Source organism: Capsicum annuum, unplaced genomic scaffold, assembly GCF_002878395.1.
Source record: "Capsicum annuum cultivar UCD-10X-F1 unplaced genomic scaffold, UCD10Xv1.1 ctg5082, whole genome shotgun sequence".
NCBI classification, from domain to species: Eukaryota; Viridiplantae; Streptophyta; class Magnoliopsida; order Solanales; family Solanaceae; genus Capsicum; species Capsicum annuum.
In genome coordinates, this window is record NW_025858718.1 from 319,176 (window position 1) to 339,257 (window position 20,082).

Genomic DNA, 20,082 nt, shown 5'->3' on the forward strand with positions numbered 1-20,082 from the left:
TACATTTGGAGTTTTCACCCACAAATTTCAACTATTTAGCTCAAGTAATGGTGGAATCCATAATCAACAACTAAAAATTATGTAAACCCATCAACACCCACAATACAAACAACACATTAGTTCAACATAATCCCAAGACTAGAGAAATTAGTTACTCATAAAGTGAAAGAGAAAAAATATACCAAATAATACATTCATGAAATCCATAACAATACTGATTAAAGAAATTCATCAATTCACAGTTCAAGTTCACCAATTTTCTCATGAAATTCTAAATACACAAAGAAAAGATATTTTTTCCCCAAAATCTAGGGTTCTACAAGTTTTCTATTTTTTCCTCTCAATTCAATAATTGTCCATGGGAAAAACAATTTGGGTCTTATATGGCAATTTGAATCAGCTATGCCATTTGACCGAGTGCCCTTACTCATTAATCCTGCTAGGCCACGATCGTAGTGGCTTTTTTTTACTGCGGTATCTGCGAGCGTGGTTGTAGCTATGTGATAGTGTTATGTTGACCTACTTGGGGTAATTTTCTTCTAGACCACAATCTCATCAGCTTTGCTGCAATTGCGATTAGATCTACACAATTGTGGTATATTGACCTACTTAACTGGCTACGATCACAGTCGTGCTAAATGTGGTGATATCAGCTCCAGGTCTTTAAACTATAATTCTTTAATTCTTTTAAGCTCTTTTAGATCCAATCCATATGTCTTCTTCAACTTCGAACTGTACTTCTTTCCTTCTTATAAGCTCCAATCCACATCATTCCCTCTCATCACCTTTATGCCTATAAAATATGGATGTTAGTTCATTCAATCAAAATTATATCTCAATTATTCATTATAAATACGGTGATGTGCATGAATGTTGAGTTTAATTGATTAGTAAATTCACTACTTATCACTGCACTTGCCTATTCTGGTTTGTAAATTATGTATCAACTCAGGGCTTTACACCCCCTTCCACATTTTGGACCATGCCTCCAACGTGCCTAATCTTGTCATGATCTTGGTATACATGGCCTGTGAAATCATTATAAACCCAGATGACATATTGAAACACCCTGGGCTTTGATCTATAGAAATTTTCTAGGTTTGGACTTTCTGGACATCATACAACTAATCATAATAGTCATATAGTGAGGGTACAGATCAGTTGACCCAATCATATATTATCCAGTCTTTGGTGATGTTGAGCAGTTGATTTTTTAGAATGGGTATGACTTAGGTAGGTATGAGTCATAGGGTTGGTGATGGGTTATAATGTTGGGTTTTCCTTCACTTAATCTAAAACATAGTCACTTAAAGTAGATCCAAGTATGAGTAGCTCACCATGAGTAGTGAGATAGGGTACGAGTGGTATAGTCCAACCCGCATATTGAACAGTGTCAACTTCTCTTGATTCTGCCCAGGGTACGATTTATGGGTACTAATTATATGACTAGGTATGAGTGTGACTTTAAACTTATAGGTTGAAATATTGGGGTTGAGGTTCTTCTTGGGGTTGAGTGGTGGCTACCACGTGTAACCTTGGGTATAGTTAGGGGGTGAGGGGTTGGTCATACTCTTCTACGAGAATTTTATAGAGTTTAAGTTGGAGGTAATCTGGGCATTTCCCCTCTTAACCTTTTAAGGAAAATGATTTATATCACTCTTGGGCCATACATTACCCTAATATTCTAATATTAAACACTTAAAAGCTCTCTTAAATTTTCTCAAAGGCTCTTAGGTCAAGAAAGGCTGGGGTTTCATCAATAGGATAAATTTGGGACTTAAAGGGTTATTTCTCTCCGTTATCATCGTAATCTAAAGTATGTTACTCCAGCCTCATTGTTATATCCAACTAAAGCCATGTTTTATGAATTATTTTCATGACATAATTGTTGTATGGTTTTGGGTTTTCAAATATATGTTGGGGATTTTGGTTATAATGGTTGGTTATGATTTTCCCATGTCTTTTACTTATGGATTTCATATTATAATGATGGTTTGAACATTTGGTTGCGTGGAATTGTTAATTTACACTTGGTTTTAGCTTTGGAAACTATATTCCCCTAATATGTTTGATCAAATGCCTATAAAAATTCTTTTACTATATTATTGGAATTTAAATGCAACTATTGCATGGTACAACTTGGTAATAGAACTCAAAATTGTATAAATTATTTGGAATTGTTAAATGGTAATGTCTTTATGGTCATGGTTATGGTTTAATTGAACATCCTTGTGGGTACAAGGGAATCCCCTAAGAAAACATAATAATGAATAACTGGTGGGGTATATTGGAATCCGCCAAGCAACTAAACATGTAATCTATAGGTACATTAGAATCCCTCATTCTTTAAAAGGTTGGATAAGGATATTTCTTGCAAGCTGTAGTTGTCATGACAATACCACTACTTATAGCATTGGTTAATAATAAATGGTATGGTGGTCTTGGTTATGTGGTAATGATTTTTATTGGGAAATATTGGCAGAGTGTAATAGCTAATCTTAAAGGTTGAGTCCAATGGACAGACACTAGAAACTCATATTTGTCGACTTGAGGATTGGTCATGGCAATTATATATGATACTTACGAGGTACACTGGAATCCCCTAAGTTATACTTGTATATATGTAGAGCGAAAGGTACTTGGGAATCCCTTATTCCCATTGTATATCTAGTTCGTGCGGCTATACTATCGAGGCCCAATTAGGGGTTACACTAGACCAGTATAGAGCTTGAGTAGTTCTAGGATGGTTAAGCTACACATACCCAAGTTCATGGTTTTAAGAGTATGATAAACCTTATTTCCTATACCGGGATGTATTATATATATGTGTATATATGTATGATTGTGAATGCATATGTATTTTTTCTTGGTTTTAAAGATTGGCATTATTGTATCCTTCTCCTGAGTACTTGCTAGTATTCCCCCGCTAACTCATCCTCGGGTGGATATACCCCCACATGATTCAACAACCAACTATTCTACTTCTTCTATTTAGTGATCAGATTCAGGATCAACTGTTAGATTAAAGTAGTGTGCTTTCATACTCTAGAAGGCTCCATTTCTTATAATGGATGTCTTTACATACTTTAGTTATTTCAAGGACATTGGTTTTGTCTATAGTTGGGGGCATGTCCTAGTGAGATATTGTTTTACTTTTAGTTAGAGGCTTTTTGGAAATACTATAGGTTGGTATGAGTGGTGTCGATAGTGGTATCAACCTTAGTGTTGGCACTGGTATTGGGGCTAATACTATTTGACTATATTTTTTACTGTTCCATATTGGTATTGGGGTTAATACCATTTTACTATATTTATGATTGTTCCATCAAATTATGTTATGGACTCGTACTTGGTTATTGTTGTGGTTTTGGTTATGGTTGTTGGTTGGTACTAAGTGATTGGACTTGCTTGGGTTGGTCACCGTCATGGACCTATCCCAAAGTCTGGAATTATACTAAATGTTATCTTGTTATAAGTTGGGAATTCATCTAACTCAGGTTATATTTTGGATTGTTGGGTTGGGTATCGAGGGTAGTCTTCGGTCTTGGGTAAACTTGAGATTCCCATTACGAAAAGGCCCTAGTTCAGTTTGTGTTAAGTTACAATCTGAGATTTAGGTTCATGATCAGTTGGGGAGTCCAAAATCCTGTTAAGTAGAGTCTCTTTTATGGGTTTGTAGTATGCCACACTCATAAGAGAAAGGCTACAGGGCATTTAAGAATGTTTCTCTTTCTTGTGTTCTAATTTTTAAGTTTGGAGTCTAAGTCCTGAAACCCTTTCTAATTCCTGTTCATTTCTTAGATCATGCCTCGATGATTTGAAGCTCATAGAAACTCTTCTATTCCAACTTGGGGTAATGTTGTTGGGACACATTCTACTCAAGGGATCCATTCTTGGTCTAGGGGTCTAGTCCCTGATTATTCTTGAGTTTCACTAGTTCCTTGTAGTCCTCCTCAGGGTGATGTTATGAATATCGATTTTCATCAGTAGATTCATGTGATTGCTCATTTAGTAACTTCTAAGGCTGCGCATGGTGCATCTCACATTCCATCTTCTGAGGACACAAGGGTTGGCTAGTTCAAGAAGATGAGTCCTCCAACCATTAGTGGTGTTAAGGTAGAACAGGATCCTCAGGGTTTTCTGGAATAGATGGAAAGTTTTCAGGATTATGCAGGCCACAAATATGGAAGGGGTGAATTTTGCTGCTATAGCTAAAGGATGTGGTGTACCAATATTTCGAGAAATGGGATAGGGTAAGGGGAGATATTGAGGAATTATCTTTGTGGGAGACTTTTTCTTTTACTTTTCTAGACCGCATCTTTTCTCAAGAGTTGAGGGGTGCGAAAGTAGAGGAATTTGTTAATCTAAAATAGGGAAAGATGTAGATCAAGGAATATGCCATGAAATTTCACTAGTTGTCTAGGTATGTTTTGGAAATAGTGTCTGATATGAGGGCTAAGATAAGAAAGTTTGCTTCAGGACTATCCCGTGAGTTAATCCTCAAAAGTTAGGCTACCTTACTAATCTATGCTAGTGATATTTCTAGGTTGGTTGTTCAAATGCAACAAGTTGAGGGGAAAAAAAAGTAAGCTGAGATAGGGGAAAAATAGGGTAAAAAGTTTAGTTTCTCTGAGATGGGTGGTCAATAGTAAAGTGGTATGGATGGTAATAAGTGGTCAAAGAAGAGGTGGGGGAGTTTTTATTTTTTTTGCAAAGCTAGTGCTCCCTACCCAAAGCCTTTGAGTGACAAGTGTTAGTAGGGTGGCGATAACTTTTGGGCACAGGGGGCCAAACCTTTTGATACTAAGGCATAGTCGGTTTCAACGTGTCCTCCTTATAGGCTCTATGGTCGGTTACATCGGGGATTCTCTGATAAGGGGAAGGCCAGATGTTTCAAATATGGTTATCCAGGGCATATGCTTAGAAATTTCCTTGTTGGTAATGTTGCTTTGGGAGTGAATAAGGTTTCAGTTGCCTCTTCATCTGCTCCTACACTAAAAGGTGCTGCTTTTGTTTTTTTTTCTTGTACCAGCACTGGCCGAAAGTTATTATATGCTCTTGTATCCCGACAGGAGTCTGAGGCATTGCCTGATATCATAATTGGTACGTTTCAACTCTTTTCTCATGACATGTATTATTTACTTTATCTAAATTCTTATATCTCTTATGTGACCCCATTTATAGCTTTGTATTTTGGTTTTGATCCCGAGGTTATTTTAGATCTATTTTCTACTTCTATTCCTGTAGGTGACTTAGTGGTTTCTAAAAGGTTCTATAAGGGGTGTGTGGTATCTATTGGTAGTAAGAAGACCTTGGTGGATTTGTATGAATTAGATATGATGGTTTTTTATGTTCTGGTTATGGATAGGTTAAACACATGCTATGTATCTCTATATTGTCATACCCAAAAAGTTTTCTTTAGGTTCCCTGGTGAACCAGTTATTAAATAGAAGGGTGGTTCTCTAAATCCTAAGGGGAAGTTCATATCGTATCTTATATCTTGGAGATTAATCACCAAAGGGTCTCTCTATCATCTAGTTTGGGTTAAAGATTCTAACTCGGAAGGCCCTTTTTGTATTCGGTTACGGTGGTGAATGCATTTCTTGAGGCCTTTTCGGATGATCTTCCTAGTGTTCCTTCGGATATGGAGGTTGAGTTTTGTATTAATTTGGTTTTAGATACTCGTCCAATATCTGTTCCTTCTTATAGGATGGCTCCAGCTCAGTTGAAGGAACTCAAGGAGCAACCTAAGGATCTTTTAGATATAGGTTTCATCTATCCTAGTGTATCCACGTGGGGTGCACCAGTGTTATTTATGCATAAGAATGATGGTTCCGTTTGAATGTGCATTGACTATAGGCAGTTTAATAAAGTAATGGTTAAGAACAAACATCCTCTTCTAAGGATAGATGACTTGTTTGATCAGTTGCAAGGTGCCAAGTTCTTTTATAAGATAGATCTTCGGTATGAGTATCATCAACTTAAGATTAGGGAGGTGGATATCCCTAAGACATCTTTCCGTACTCGATTTGGGCACTTTGAGTTCTTGGTGATGTCGTTTGGGTTGACCAATGCCCTAGCTGCATTCATGGATTTGATTAATAGGGTTTTCCATTAGTTTCTGGATCTTTTAGTCATTGTGTTCATATATGACATCCTAGTGTACTTTAAGAGTGAGGTGGACACTACTAGAAATTATCCTATTGCAAAAAACTTTTTGGCAACGGTTCCAAAAGTGTTCCAATAGACCCTCTATTGCAACAGTTGTAACCATTGCAAAAAAATTGATTTAATAGAAATTTTTTGTAAAGAGCCATTGTATAAGAGAGTCTTATAGCAATGCTTTCATGAGCCGTTGTCATAGCGTCATCTATGGAAACACTTTATTGGGTTAAGAAAACTATTGTAGCATTTTTTTAATTTACTCCCCAATATTGCTAAATATTAATGAAATATAAACATTGTGTCGGATCCCCAATTTCAATTTCAGCTCTTTCACTGTGCTCCGACTTCAATTTCTTCACTGTGTACTATCCCCAATTTCAATTTTAGCTCCTCCACTATCCCCAATTTCTATTAATGAAATATAAATATTTAGTTCAATTTCTTAAAAAAGCTGGAAAGTTTGATACATGTGCTCTGATTTCACTGCGCTTCGACCGCTGCTGCTCCGACTTCAGTTTCAGTTCTCAAATTCACACTTCTGGGTCGAAGTGTTTTGTGAATCTGGCTTTCGTGGGTTTATGATGTTTTTGAATTAAACCAAAAGGATCATGGAGGATGTGAAGTATATGAAGTTTGTATCCCGCGAGGAGGTGAGCTTTATACACTATTCTCAAGAATCTTTAAGATATATATTCATAGTCTTGTAGAAAGGACATGACCTTCAAGGGCTAGTTTAGTTTCTTACTTGTGCTTGTGGTTGTTTAGTATAAATATTTTAAAGCCAATTTAGATAATTATTGTATGGAGTTGTATTCAAATTTGTTTTGTAAATGACTTTGCATGGTTCACTGCCTTTTAGCTAACATAAAATGAGAAGCTGACTTGTGAGAACATTTAAAATTTACTCATGGAGCCATGTGTGTTGCTATTTTTTGTTTTTTTCCTGAGGTGCGGGTGGAGGCATATTTTTCTCTTGCAGTTTTAATGTTAAATTGTATAGGTGTTTCCTCTACATCACCACCACCACTAAAAGAGGTTTTGTCTCGGGTCAAAGAGATCTAACTGGATCTGTAAATATTTAATTCCAATAGAAGCGATGATAGTCATCCCTGAGCTTTGGTTTTTATTGTGTGTGTGGGGAAGGATACATGGGTGAAAAAGTTATTGCTTTATTTTTGTATTCTTACGAATTAATTACAACCCTCTCTTATAGCCCCCACTTTTTTGTTGTCCATATTAGATCAAAATAAATGATGTGAGCAAGCAAATAAATTTGGATATTATAAAATAGAACAGTTAGGTTTGTTGTTTATAGAGACCTTTGTCATCTCAATGCATAGTTTACACAGCTCTTAATGTTCATTTTGGTTTATGCATCCTAAGGTTGAGAGAATTATTTCTGACAGAATCAACAAAGATGGTTATGGTGACATGGTACCAAAGTATTTAGTTAAATGGAAAGGGCTATCGTATGTTGAAGCAACTTGGTATGCAAATTGTTAGTGCTCTTATATCCATTCTATTAGTTCTGTCGACCCTCTGCCTATTGATTTGTTCATAGATAATATTTCTTTTGGTCTACTTAGCGAAGAATGGTTGTATAGTTGGGTATATTTAAGTCATTTCTCACCGCTCCCTGCCTTGGATTGCTTGTTATTTAATGTATCTGTAGAACAATTATGTTGTACTTTTAATTGTATAAATTGCAATTGAAGCTCGAATTCCTAGCGTCTCTTTCATGTTATCTCAGGGAGAAGGGTGTTGATATTGCTTTTGGTCAAGATGCCATAAATGAGTACAAGGTAAACAATTTGGTAGCATGTGACCCTTTTGTAAGTTATTCTGAATACCCTTTTGTATTTTATGCCGAAGAATTTGATTTGTGTGTGCTAGTACTTTGTGGTGAAGTGGATCTTGAGATGCCCCATATATAAAATTATGGGAATTTGGATACAGTCTTTTTGAAGTGTTGTTTTAATTGCTATTGTTCCTGAATACTATGTAATGATTTCGTTATTCATTTGTTGTGTATACTTTGCGTCTTAATTATTTTTGACATGGCTTTATTATGCGGTACTTGAGCTGAGGGTTATTTCGAAAACAATCTCTCTACCTCGTCGAGATAGGAGTTAAGTCTGTGTTACCCTTGTTTATCATAAATGTACACTTGTTATCACCATTGTAATGTTCTGCAAATTGAGTAGCAGTCGATCAAGCAGTTGAGACTCTCTTTGTGTAAAGAAGATCAAGATATATGTACAACCTATATAATGTATAGGTCCAGCGAGTTTGTTTTAATTCTTGGCTGATGCCCAACTGTCAGACTATTCGTGATGTTTTCTTTTAGCAAAGGTCAATGCCAATATATTTAAGGGTTACTCGTGGCCTAGCTATAATACCCATCCCACGGAAAGAAGACAGCCAATCACCAATATGATCTTGAGTTGAAATATATGTGACTAACTGTAGTGATCCTAATTTTGAGTGACGGTTTGTTCTACTTTATTTGAATTAGATCTTGCTATTGGTTGACTATGTAGCAGTCCTTTGTGTGTCATTGATCATCCAAAACCATAAGAAGATGCTTAACATGAATAATTTAGTTGGTTAATTTGATCAATCGTAAACTATACACTTGTTGTTGATCAAATTTGTGTAAATTGAACAACAATGGGCAAATCAGGTGGCATTTTCCTCTGTTTAAAGGTGTTTCTTAAAGTAAATTTACAACATTTTCAGCTATATAGTTCTAGCAAGTAGTGCTTGTCTTTGTTGCAGATCAATTCCCAAAAGTAAGATTATTTGTGTGATGTCTATGTTCAGTAAAGCTTGATAGATTAGACAAAAGCTACCCAACAGTAGTACATATATATTCATAGTGTAAAAGGAAAACAACCCAAAAAATTACACATGTACCACTTATTGAAAAGAAAATCTTACCCGCATATGAAACTTGACAATAATCTCACAGCTGAGATGACATTTGCCTATATCAGGCTTACACTTTTGTGAGAAGTACAATGAAATATAGCTTATTTTCCTTGTCAGGCATACACTTTTGTTTGATTACAAATAGATTGACATATAATAAAGCATTGACTTGGGAAAGAATCTTTGGAAGACTTTTAATTGGAAGAGGCTCCTGTTCAAAAAATAAATCGTCCATCGATTTGTTGTAACAATCAAGGTCAACCTACTTTTCTTCTTCTTCTTCTTCTCGTCCTTTATTCTTCTTTTTTTTATCTACTACCAGATGTAGTATGCTTTGTTGCACAATTATGTTATGTTAGTCTTTGAGAGGCTAAAATTAATCAGTCATTAGTCTCATTTTGAAGAGGGAGTTGCTTTTCCGATGTAAATTAGGCTTGTAGAAACAACTCAAAGAACACTACTTCCTGCAAATTTATAGAATTAAAATAGCTGAAGTATTTTATGAGAAACGTTAAAACAAGTATTCTCACTTTTGAAATAGACATAGTAAAGAGTCCAAGTATTCTGGAACCGAATAATATAATACAGTTATTTTTGATTTTTTTACAACTTTTACTTTTCCTATTTCCTAGTCCTCTTTCCTGCTCGTTGACACCTTTAATTGCAAGAATCTAATGAAAGTGATCCCCCTATCCTTCTAGCTAGGGATCCTCTTACATTGAATTCACTAGATCTCCCCATGTTTATCATAGTGAGGTAATTGATTGGGTTCAAAATTGTGGCATGACCTTATTGTGTAAGATGTTTTTTAGAAGCTCAGACATCTAAAGTCAATTGGCTAGGGTTTATTCTGTGCTGCATTTGGCTTCTGGTTTAAATGTTACTCTTTGTCCTTTACTTGAAAGGAGGGTCTATCAAAAGTAGGAGTATTATTTGCGTGCACTATCCTATCGGAAGTAGGGTATGTTGTAACATTTTTGAACATCTTTTCTACCTTTATTAGGGATATAGCAGAAAAATTATCAAACTACCCGCCTCAAAGCTATTCCGAAAGGTGGATAAGAATTACAAGACTAATCAGTTATTATGATTTTCGTCAATAATCAATCTATAAGGAGCGTAAACAAGCTACTAAATTATAATCACGTATCTAGAAAAAGAATAAAATGGATTACATTTTACTACCCTTAGAAATACTCTTTCTCATCATATTAAGATGCATTTGTTCTTGCAATACGAGTTATTTATGTTTTGTATAACTAATTATTTCAAATGAACTAAAGATTCTCAAATTTATGAAATTAAGTGAATTTAAAGTTTATGAATGTACAAATATAATTAAATGAGTCACTAAGGTGTCGTGGTGAAGTTAGTTTTAACGTCAGTATAACAAACTGAAGGTCTCGTATTTGAGTCCGGGTGACGCTATGCTATTTTATTAGGCCAGCTAAGACTGAAGCCGCATTCTTAGGACGCTATGCTATTTTATTAGGCCAGCTAAGACTGAAGCTGCATTCTTAGGATTTCCTTTAAGAAGTAAGAATCCGATTCATTACTCCAGAAATATATTGTCTACTTCCTAATTTCCTTGGCTTAACATTAACATGATTTTCTTATATCTAGAATGCAATAACGATTTTCCAAAAAGGAAAACTGTGATAGAAGAAATGACTTTCTCTAAGATATAGAATATACAGACTAGCATTCTCTCTCAAGCAACTAAACTTCTTAGAACAAAGACAATTGCATAGCAGTATTTAGTGTCTTTTAATCAATATATTATTGTTAAATGCTTGAATACTTGACAGATGACTTGCATCAAGAAATTAAAGACAAACTAAGCAGCATTAGAGAACAGAAGTGCCCGACCTCAAACATGTAAAAGTCCATAGTCAATTACTTTTCTCCCAAATGAAAAAATAATATGTACTGTAATCCCCAAAGTCGAAAAAAGTATCATACAATTCTGAATTAACACTTGTATGCATAAACTCTAGGGACACTTAATGAGGTTGATGTTCTCGATTTTTTCTGGCACTTAAGAACAAGTAGTTGTTTTCCTGCTTGTTGGTCAAGCTGCTGTTGTTACCTAGGAAGAGTTTGTTATGATGAGAGTTAAAATAGTTTACTGCTAATTTTGATGATAAAAATTAGGAAGGAGCATTATTTGATTAGTTGCTAACATTTATGTAGATCTTATATAGGTTAGACAAAATGAACCATTGTGTTATTCAACATTGTACTGTTGTCACTTTTGAATCTATGAGGTGCTTTGTTTCGTTGATTTCCTATAAGGGTGCTGTTATTTGTTGATGTATGTTAGTCTTTGTTATCCAAGATGCTCTTTTGAAGTCTTTGTGGAGTGAAGAGCTTTGTTTATTTCCTTTTTTCCTTTGCTTCCTTGCTCATTATGGTATTATACACAATTGCCCAACTTTTACCCTCTTTATTGTTTTTGTAGTTATCCTTCCTATGTTGTAACTGGAAATTAAATATTTTGTCATTTAAGTGCTAATTGAAATTATATAGTCTCTTTTTATAGGTGTCCAAAATGAAGAAAGAGATGAAGAAAGAAGTGATAAAAGAAATTGACCTTACTTGAGAAGATTTTTGATTTCTTGGTAGATGCTTTAATATCGATTTTTTGATATTGAAATTCATGAAAGTTTTTAACATTTTGCTTTTGGGTTAAGATACTAGTCTTTTGCATATTTTACTTGGATTATTATTAATGAAAGATTCTTTGTGGTGTGTATATATAATTGTGTATTAATATGATTCAATATATATATATATATAGATAGATAGATACACAATAGGTGGCAAAATTGTTGAAATAGCTAATTATAATAGTTGCAACAGGTAGCAAAAAAATAATGCAAAAGACCAATATGTGTTGAAGAAGATATCCAAAAATTATTGTAATAGGGTTATTGCAACGCGTTCCTATCGTTGCAATAGGGCTATTGCAATGCTTTTCTATCGTTGCAATATAGGCTATTGTATCGGTTCTCAACCGTTGTTATACCGTTGCTATAGACAATATGAAGCGTCCCAATTGGAGGTTTAAAAATTGTTGCAATAGGTTTATCTATTGCAAAAAATTGTTGTAACTGTCATAAGAACCATTGCGATAGACCAATTGTAATGCTCACATATGCAACGCATTCCTAACTGTTGCAGTACATCTATGGCAACAATGTTTTATCTATCGCATTAGTTTTTGAACCATTTCCATAGGGGTAATTTCTAGTAGTGGGATCATGCCAATTTCTCCGTATTGTGTTCCAAATCATGAGTCAGCAACAGTTGTATGCCAAGTTCTTAAAATGCGAGTTTTGGTTTAACGTTGTCACTCTTCTAGGTTATATTATCACGAGTGAGGGGATCATGGTGGATCCACAAAAAATTGTGGTGGTTAAGAAGTGGCCTAGACCCATGACTCCAACCAATATTTGGAGCTTCGGTTTTGCTAGGTGTTATAGGAGGTTTGTGGAAAGTTTTTCAATAATAGCTTCCCTATTGACATAGTTGACTCAGATAAAGGTAAAGTTCTTCTTGGCGAATGGTTGTGAGGGTAGTTTTGAGAAGCTGAAGGATAAGCTAACTTCGGCTTCGGTTTTGACTTTGCCTGGAGGCAATGAGGGAGTTGTGGTTTACTGTGATGCATCCCAAGTGGGACTTGGTTGTGTTTTGATGCAATATGAAAAGGTTATAGTCTATGCTTCTAGGCAATTGAAGGTGCATGAGATGAATTATTCTACTCATGATTTGGAGCTTTTAGAGATTATGTTTGCATTGTAAATCCAATGACACTATTTGTATGGGGTGCACGTGGACATCTTCTCGGATCATAAAAGTCTGCAGTATGTGTTCACTCAGAAGGAGATTAACCTTAGGCAGAGGTTATGGCTTGAGCTTCTCAAGGATTATGATATGGGTCATCACTATAACCCAGGTAAAGCTAACATAGTGGCTGATGCTCTTAGCAGGTTGTTCATGAGGAGTTTAACTGATGTGGATAAGGAGAAATGAGAGTTGGTGAAGGATATTCACCACTTAGCTAAGCTTGGAGTTCGTATTCTAGACTCCGGGGATGGTGGTGTGTTGGTACATGAAGTGGTGTGGTCGTCTCTTGGTGCAAAGATCAAGGAAAGCTTTTTTTGAAACATTTTTTGGTCATTTTAGTAGACGATGATGGAATTGTTAGAGCCGATGTTCCTTTAGAAGGGCACAAATGCTAAATCCTGTCTTGATGAAAATCAAGAGTGATGTAAGTGGGAAAAGTATTATGGCATTTAAAATGTGTGGTGATGGGACCTTGAGGTACCAAGGGAGGTTATGTGTTCCTAACGTCGATGGTTTTCTTGAAAGAATATTAGCTGAGGCACATGAATTGCGCTATGTGGTTCATTTGGGTTCGATTAAAATGTATCATGATCTTAAAAAGATGTATTGTGGAATGGTATGAAGAGAGATATGACTGATTTTATGGATGAGTGCATGGTGTTTTAACAAGTAAAAGCTTAGCACTTGAGGCCAGAAGGCTGTATCAAGTAATTTAATTGCCGAAATGGAAATGAGGTGATCAATATGGATTTCGTTTTCGGTTTTACTTGATCTCAAACCCAATTTGATTCAGTTTAGGTCATTGTGAATAGGGTGGCAAAATCGGCTCACTTTTTGCTCGTGAGGACTAGCTTTTCTGCTGAGGATTATGTGAGGTTGTATCTTCATGAGATTGTGAAGCTGTACGGGGTGCCTGTCTTGATTATCTCTGATTGTGGTATGCCATTTTAATCTTATTTTAGGCATTTATTTTAGAAAAGGTTGGGGAGTAAGTTTAGTCTGAGTAGTGCTTTTCAACCTCAGGTGGATGGGTAACTAGAGGGGACTACTAAAAAATTGGAGGATATTCTTTTTGCGTGTGTGATTGACTATGGTGGCAGCTGGGTTGATCATCTACCTCTTGTAGAGTTTTCTTATGATAAAAGTTATCATTATGATAAAAGTTATCATTCTAGCATTGGGATGACCCATTTTGAGGCATTATATGGTAGGGGGTGTAGATCTCCTATTGGGTGATTTGAGCTTGGTGGGGCGGATATGTTTTGCCCGAATTTGGTTTATCATGCTATGTAGAATGTAAAGGTGATTCGGGATAGGCTTATGGCTACCCAAAGTCGCCAAAAGTGTTATGCGGATGTAAGAAGTAGGGACTTGGAGTTTGAGGTTGGGGATAGGGTGTTCCTAAGGGTATCTTCTTTGAAAGAAGAATTCAGTTTGGGAAAAAGGGGAATTTTAATCCTCTGTATATTGGTCCTTATACATTTTTGAGAAAGGTTGTTAATGTTGCGTATCAATTGGAGTTGTCTTATAGTTTGAGCTTCATTGATCCGGTATTCTATGTCTCTATGTTGAGAAAGTATGTAGGTGATCCTTCATTGGACGTTTCTTTTGAAGGTTTGGGTATCTCAAAGTCTCTATCCTACGAAGAGATCCTGGTTGAGATCTTGCATTGGCAGGTTCGTTGGTTGCGACCCAAGGATGTGACCTTTGTTAAGGTTCTATATAGGAGCCACAAGGTGTAAGAGGCTACTTGGGAAGCGGAAGAGGACATGAAGTTCAAGTATCCGCACTTGTTTTCCAATCCAAATATTTGTGCTTAAGGTGTATATTCCACATAAAATCCTTATTTTCTGGTTTTGAATAAAAGAAAGGTTGATTTGCTTGCATTTTTGTTTAAGTTAAGACTAGTGGCATCTAGGGGAATAAATTATTCTTGTTCTACCTTGTTTTTTATTTGGGCATGAATGATCTTAGTGGGGGATACTGAAACATCCTGGGTTTTGATCAGTAGAAATTTCCTAGGTTTTGGACTTTCTGGACATCATAGTGTCGGTGATGGGTCGTAGGGTTGGGTTCTCCTTTAATTAATCTGAAACTTAGTACTTAAACCATGAGTCATGAGATAGGGTACATGATACGCCCAAATTACAACTCTTTAACCAGAGTGTAAACGGTCGTTGTCAAATATAGAACCGAACTAGGTTGGGGTCGAATCCCACAGGGAATATGGTGTTAGTTTAGTAATATGTGTATTAGTTGACTTTTAATCATTCGTTTCCGCAAAAACATAATAAGGGGGTTTTGATTTAAGTATGAAGTAATAGTTTAAGTGTAACAGTGAAGCAATACGTGTAATAATATTTGAATACTGAGAATAACAAGCTAGGGCTATGACCACCTTGTAGTTTTCAATACTTTCTAACTATGGGTGTTAAGAATTCATACATGCATACACTTATAGAGAAACGTGTTCAATATTTTAATCCAAGCATTTCTCAACCATCAAGGATTAATTCACTTTAGTTCTCTTGAATCAAAAGTGTTTACATAATTATACAAATCTCCAAGTTGTTAATCCTATTAAGGCATTAACGTGTGAAATAGAGGTTGAAAACCCTATTTTCTTGTCACTACTCTCTTTTCGAAACATTAACCTTTCTATCGATCAAGTCATGTTTCAATGACACCTTTCCTATGTTTTCAACCACGAGAATGCAAGAATAATGCAGAGAGCATGATATAAGTGAATCAATGCATAATGAATTCAAAACCCATAAAAATAGATAGTATTCTACAAGGTTTCCATAACCCTAACCAATAAGCTTAGCTACTCATGGACAAAACAAAAATCACCAGTCATATTCATCATACCAAAAGATAAAAGATGATCTTGGTGTGTAAACGGTGAACAAAGTGAAAGCGTTCTTCTCTCTCCTCTAAGCCACAAATCTCCAATAGTCATATTCATCATACCAAAAGATAAAAGATGATCTTGGTGTGTAAACGGTGAACAAAGTGAAAGCGTTCTTCTCTCTCCTCTAAGCCACAAATCTCCAATTCAAAAATAGTATAGAATGGTCCATGATACGTGAATTTTCAGCATCAAGTAGTTTTAATAACTTTTCCCTCATAATTGCCTTCTAAGTCCCTAGACTAAGTCTAAATGACAAATTAGTCTTGGACATAGATTTTACGGTGGCAGATTTGGTTCAGACCGCTACTCTCTCGTGTCATATGTCATACGTATTCCATAGTCTCATTATGTCTCCATATACCTCATTAATACCTGAAATCATGCTAATCACATAGGTTAGCTCAATTACATAAAAGTAGAGTAAAAATATAAGAATGTAGGCACTTTGTTCTCCAAACTTAGATAAAATATGGGTAAGTTATGGTGCTTAGGCATAGAAATACACCCAAGATCACCACCTTACACTTAAAGCTTTGTTCGTCCTCGAACAACTTATCCACTTATGCATACTACACAAGTCTTAACACCTATATATGAAAAACAAGATGCTCAAATAGGCTCACACACAATTATGAACAAGAAGTAGATTCATGGATCATTACTAGAGAGCACCTACCCTCAAGAATAGACTCATTAAGTTGGCAAATTCATGCATACCATTTAAGCAAAAAAATCATATAAATTACCCAACTTTTCATCAAACACGTGCCCTCACAACAAAATAGTTACCCAATAATCACTCACAATAATTCAATTTCCAATGGGTATACGAATCAAATTGCGCTCACTCTCACAAAGAATTCTCAAATTACAAATGATGACCATATGCTTGCCCTTAGTGTAGTGCTCCGCTAATATCATAATGTTAAGATTAGGATCAAATAGGTCTTTATGGGTTTTAATGTAGGTTAAGAGATGGGTAGGAACTATTCTGGCTAGTAATAGTGACTATCTTCCCTAAGCGCTTTAATACACTACAATAGACAATGAAGACCAATATCTAACCACCAATTTTCACCTCTGCTAACTTCATACATCATTTTCTTTAACCCTATTTCATAAAGCTCACTCACATAACTTATGGCGGGAGTATTTTACATGCTCACATAATTTTATTTTGAACAACTTTTATACCTATATATATATATATATATATATATCACTCATAACCAAACATATCAGATTTTCACACCAAAAAATATTCCTTTGGGGTTTCATTTTCACCTTTTTCTCATTTTATTTACACACTCCTTACTTACTAAAAAATAATTTTTTTCTAATAAAGCGCTTAGGAGATTTAGATCAAGTCAAGGTTAATCAAGTTAGGATTAGGCTACATATTAGGTTACCAAAGAACAAGCTAAAGGCTCAATGGGTCTAGCTAAGATTATACACAATGGTGGTTCAAAAGAGGGTATGAAAAATGGCTATCAAAGAAGTGCCTAAATCATATCCTAAAGTCACATTCTCTATTTCATTTTGCACACACACCAAGCAAGTTCTAGCATCAATTGCAACAAGGAATGCACGAATACCCTCACACACACATGTCACATGCTTAATTCTAACAGGATCATTATAGACTCTTAACCAAACAGTCATATGAATTCACTGTAAGCCAACAATCACAACATGAGTCATAAACTAGAACTTAGGTGTCCAAGCAGTAAAGATTTATCACATGCCTATATTATCATGTTGCCTATTAGATAAACTTACATTCACTTGTTAGGTCCTACACATGACTGATTTTCTCTTAAGACGGTCTTCATCTATCCATCATCGAGAAAAACACCTAACTATGACTAAAAAACACACTAACATATATAATAAAACAAAATAAATGTAGCAAAGAGAAGGCTAAACAGTAAGCAATCTAGAAGCACTTTTAGCCACTCCATATTTTAAATAAAGCATTGTCCCCAATATGAGTACATAATAAAAAAACCTGGCTAGTAGGACTCTTCTTCCACATCTGGGGTCATGCCACCTGCATCAGAATCGTCATTATAGTCATCCTCGCTAAATTCCGCCTCTATGCTGAAATCCAACAGTCATCGATCCTCATCGGTCGGTGCATCATTATCTAATGGTTCCTGAAATGCAGGCCCCAATCCATACATAGATATAGCATACTCATTAAGTGGATAGTTATAATACAGATGACGTAGCTTTGCGGTAGTAGGTACACGACCTCCACTCATCATAGTAAGCTTTGACATGCCATAAAAATAGAAGAAGAAGACCTCATCTCGTTCGTGTCGTTCTGTAGTACTAAGAATTGTTCCTTGACTGGCGTCTGGATCCTTAAACTTTGTGACATCCACTCTCTTTGGGTTTTGAGGCAACTTGTGATCTGCTAGATCATCTGCAATCCCTTTTTCTTTTAAGATAGCGGTCAACAAACTTCCAAAACTAAATCGTGTCTTTTTGTGCATTATTTTTTTGCACATAGAAGCGCATATAACTGCATCAATATTTATAGGAACTTCAGTCATCAAAGCATACAATCGACATACCCTATCACGAGAGACTTTGGTGAATTGCTTTCCAGGGATCAAGTAAGCATTGACTATCCTTGGCCAGATACGTGCTTCCCTATTCAGAAAAGAATATGGAAATATGTTGTGGTGGCCTTTGTCTTTGTGATGGAACCACCGATCTGGAGATCTTGAACCGCACAAAGTATGCCTGATAGCTCTATATGGAGGCTTGCTGTATAGTTCTTTCAACTTGGAGTGGTCCACATTCGGAGTACCCAAGTGAGAGTTCAAAAACTCAGACGTCAGATGTAGGATCTTCCCTTGAATTTTTACTTCATTCTCGTGGGTATTTGGGAACCAATTTACATAAAATTCTTGAGTCCAGTCCAGATTGCACTCACCCATGTCTTGAAAAATGAAGTCAAGCTTTAGTTCAGTAATCCTGACCAAAATACGAGGGCAGTGCCTCGCCAAACTCTCTTTTTGAATGAGATCCAGTAGTAAGTATCTAGTTACTTTGTTGTCCTTGTACCACTATTGACCCTCCTGTAAGACCCATTTAATTCCAAAAGTACGCCAAGGCCCTTGAAGGGAGGATGAGGCAAATTTGTCATTTCATGCTCTTTTTTGTCCCTTCTGAGATATGGATGCATTTTCTTTGCCCGTGCATCTTTTGGGAGCCATATTACCTGAGTTCATCACACATTCATGATAGCCATACATAATTAAACTAACTACAATTAAGAGAAGGATGGTGAAATCACCACCCCACACTTAATTAGTTAGTATAAACCAATTAAGTGTTATTATTGGGTACTCAGTCTTTGCCAACATAAACTTTTATATGGTGCACCAACATTATGAACAAGGTTCTTCACATACTTTAATTCACACTTTCACTTCACAAAACCTCTCAAATTCAACAACGAATTGCAATTCAAATTAACACATATCATAACACATAGTTGTTGTACAAAATCAGCCCATTCTCACTACCAATTTCACTAATTTAATTTCAATAAATTAAAACAATTGTTGAACAAAATTATCCTTTACAACTTTAACATATCACAATACACAAACACTATCACTTTCCCATACTTTCTATCAACATGATATTCAATAAAATAAGATGTGAAATAATGGTTACACAACTACCATGCTAGTTGTGAACGATTCACTCACACACACAAGTTCACAGTACTACAAAATAATGACTTAAAGCTTCAGCACCTCAATAACCACAGGACACCATGACTCACACAAAACAACCCACAACATATTCAGAGATAAAATTAAGATCCACAACGATGATGATTTACACAATAATGATGTTCATCTTCCCCAAGATTTTCAAGAACTTACTTTTACAAAGCTATAGCAAGAATTCAATCCATAATCCTCAAGAAAACAATTAACAATTATAACATAAAGTTACTATAACCAAGGATTAAGAAAGGAAACTTACCTTGAAGATAGAAGATTATGGAGAAAAGAGGAAAAAACTTGAGATTGTTAAGTAAAGAAGGATCTTGTAGGAAAAAAATTTGTTGAAGATGCAGCTTTTCCACTGATTTGTGGTGAAATAAGAATGAATTTGGTGATTTAGGGTGTGGGTTCTATTTAAAGAACAGAATGTGGGTCGGTTTTACCCAATTAAAAGTCTGATATTATGTTGAA

At 35.6% G+C, this 20,082-nt stretch overlaps 1 long non-coding RNA gene across 3 annotated transcripts; it reads left to right on the top strand.

Annotated features, from left to right (window-relative positions):
• Positions 1 to 41: 41 nt before the first annotated feature.
• Positions 42 to 11,851, top strand: LOC107878636. Of its 3 annotated transcripts, XR_001676922.2 has the most exons (4): positions 42 to 659; positions 5,033 to 5,103; positions 6,681 to 6,815; positions 7,916 to 11,614. It is a non-coding gene; the product is annotated as an uncharacterized LOC107878636 (long non-coding RNA). The 3 variants fall into 3 exon arrangements; XR_007050434.1 differs by lacking the exons at positions 42 to 659; positions 5,033 to 5,103 and adding an exon at positions 11,639 to 11,851 and having other exon boundaries at positions 6,012 to 6,815; positions 7,916 to 9,352; XR_007050433.1 differs by lacking the exons at positions 42 to 659; positions 5,033 to 5,103 and having other exon boundaries at positions 6,012 to 6,815; positions 7,916 to 11,851.
• The last annotated feature ends 8,231 nt before the right edge of the window (positions 11,852 to 20,082 follow it).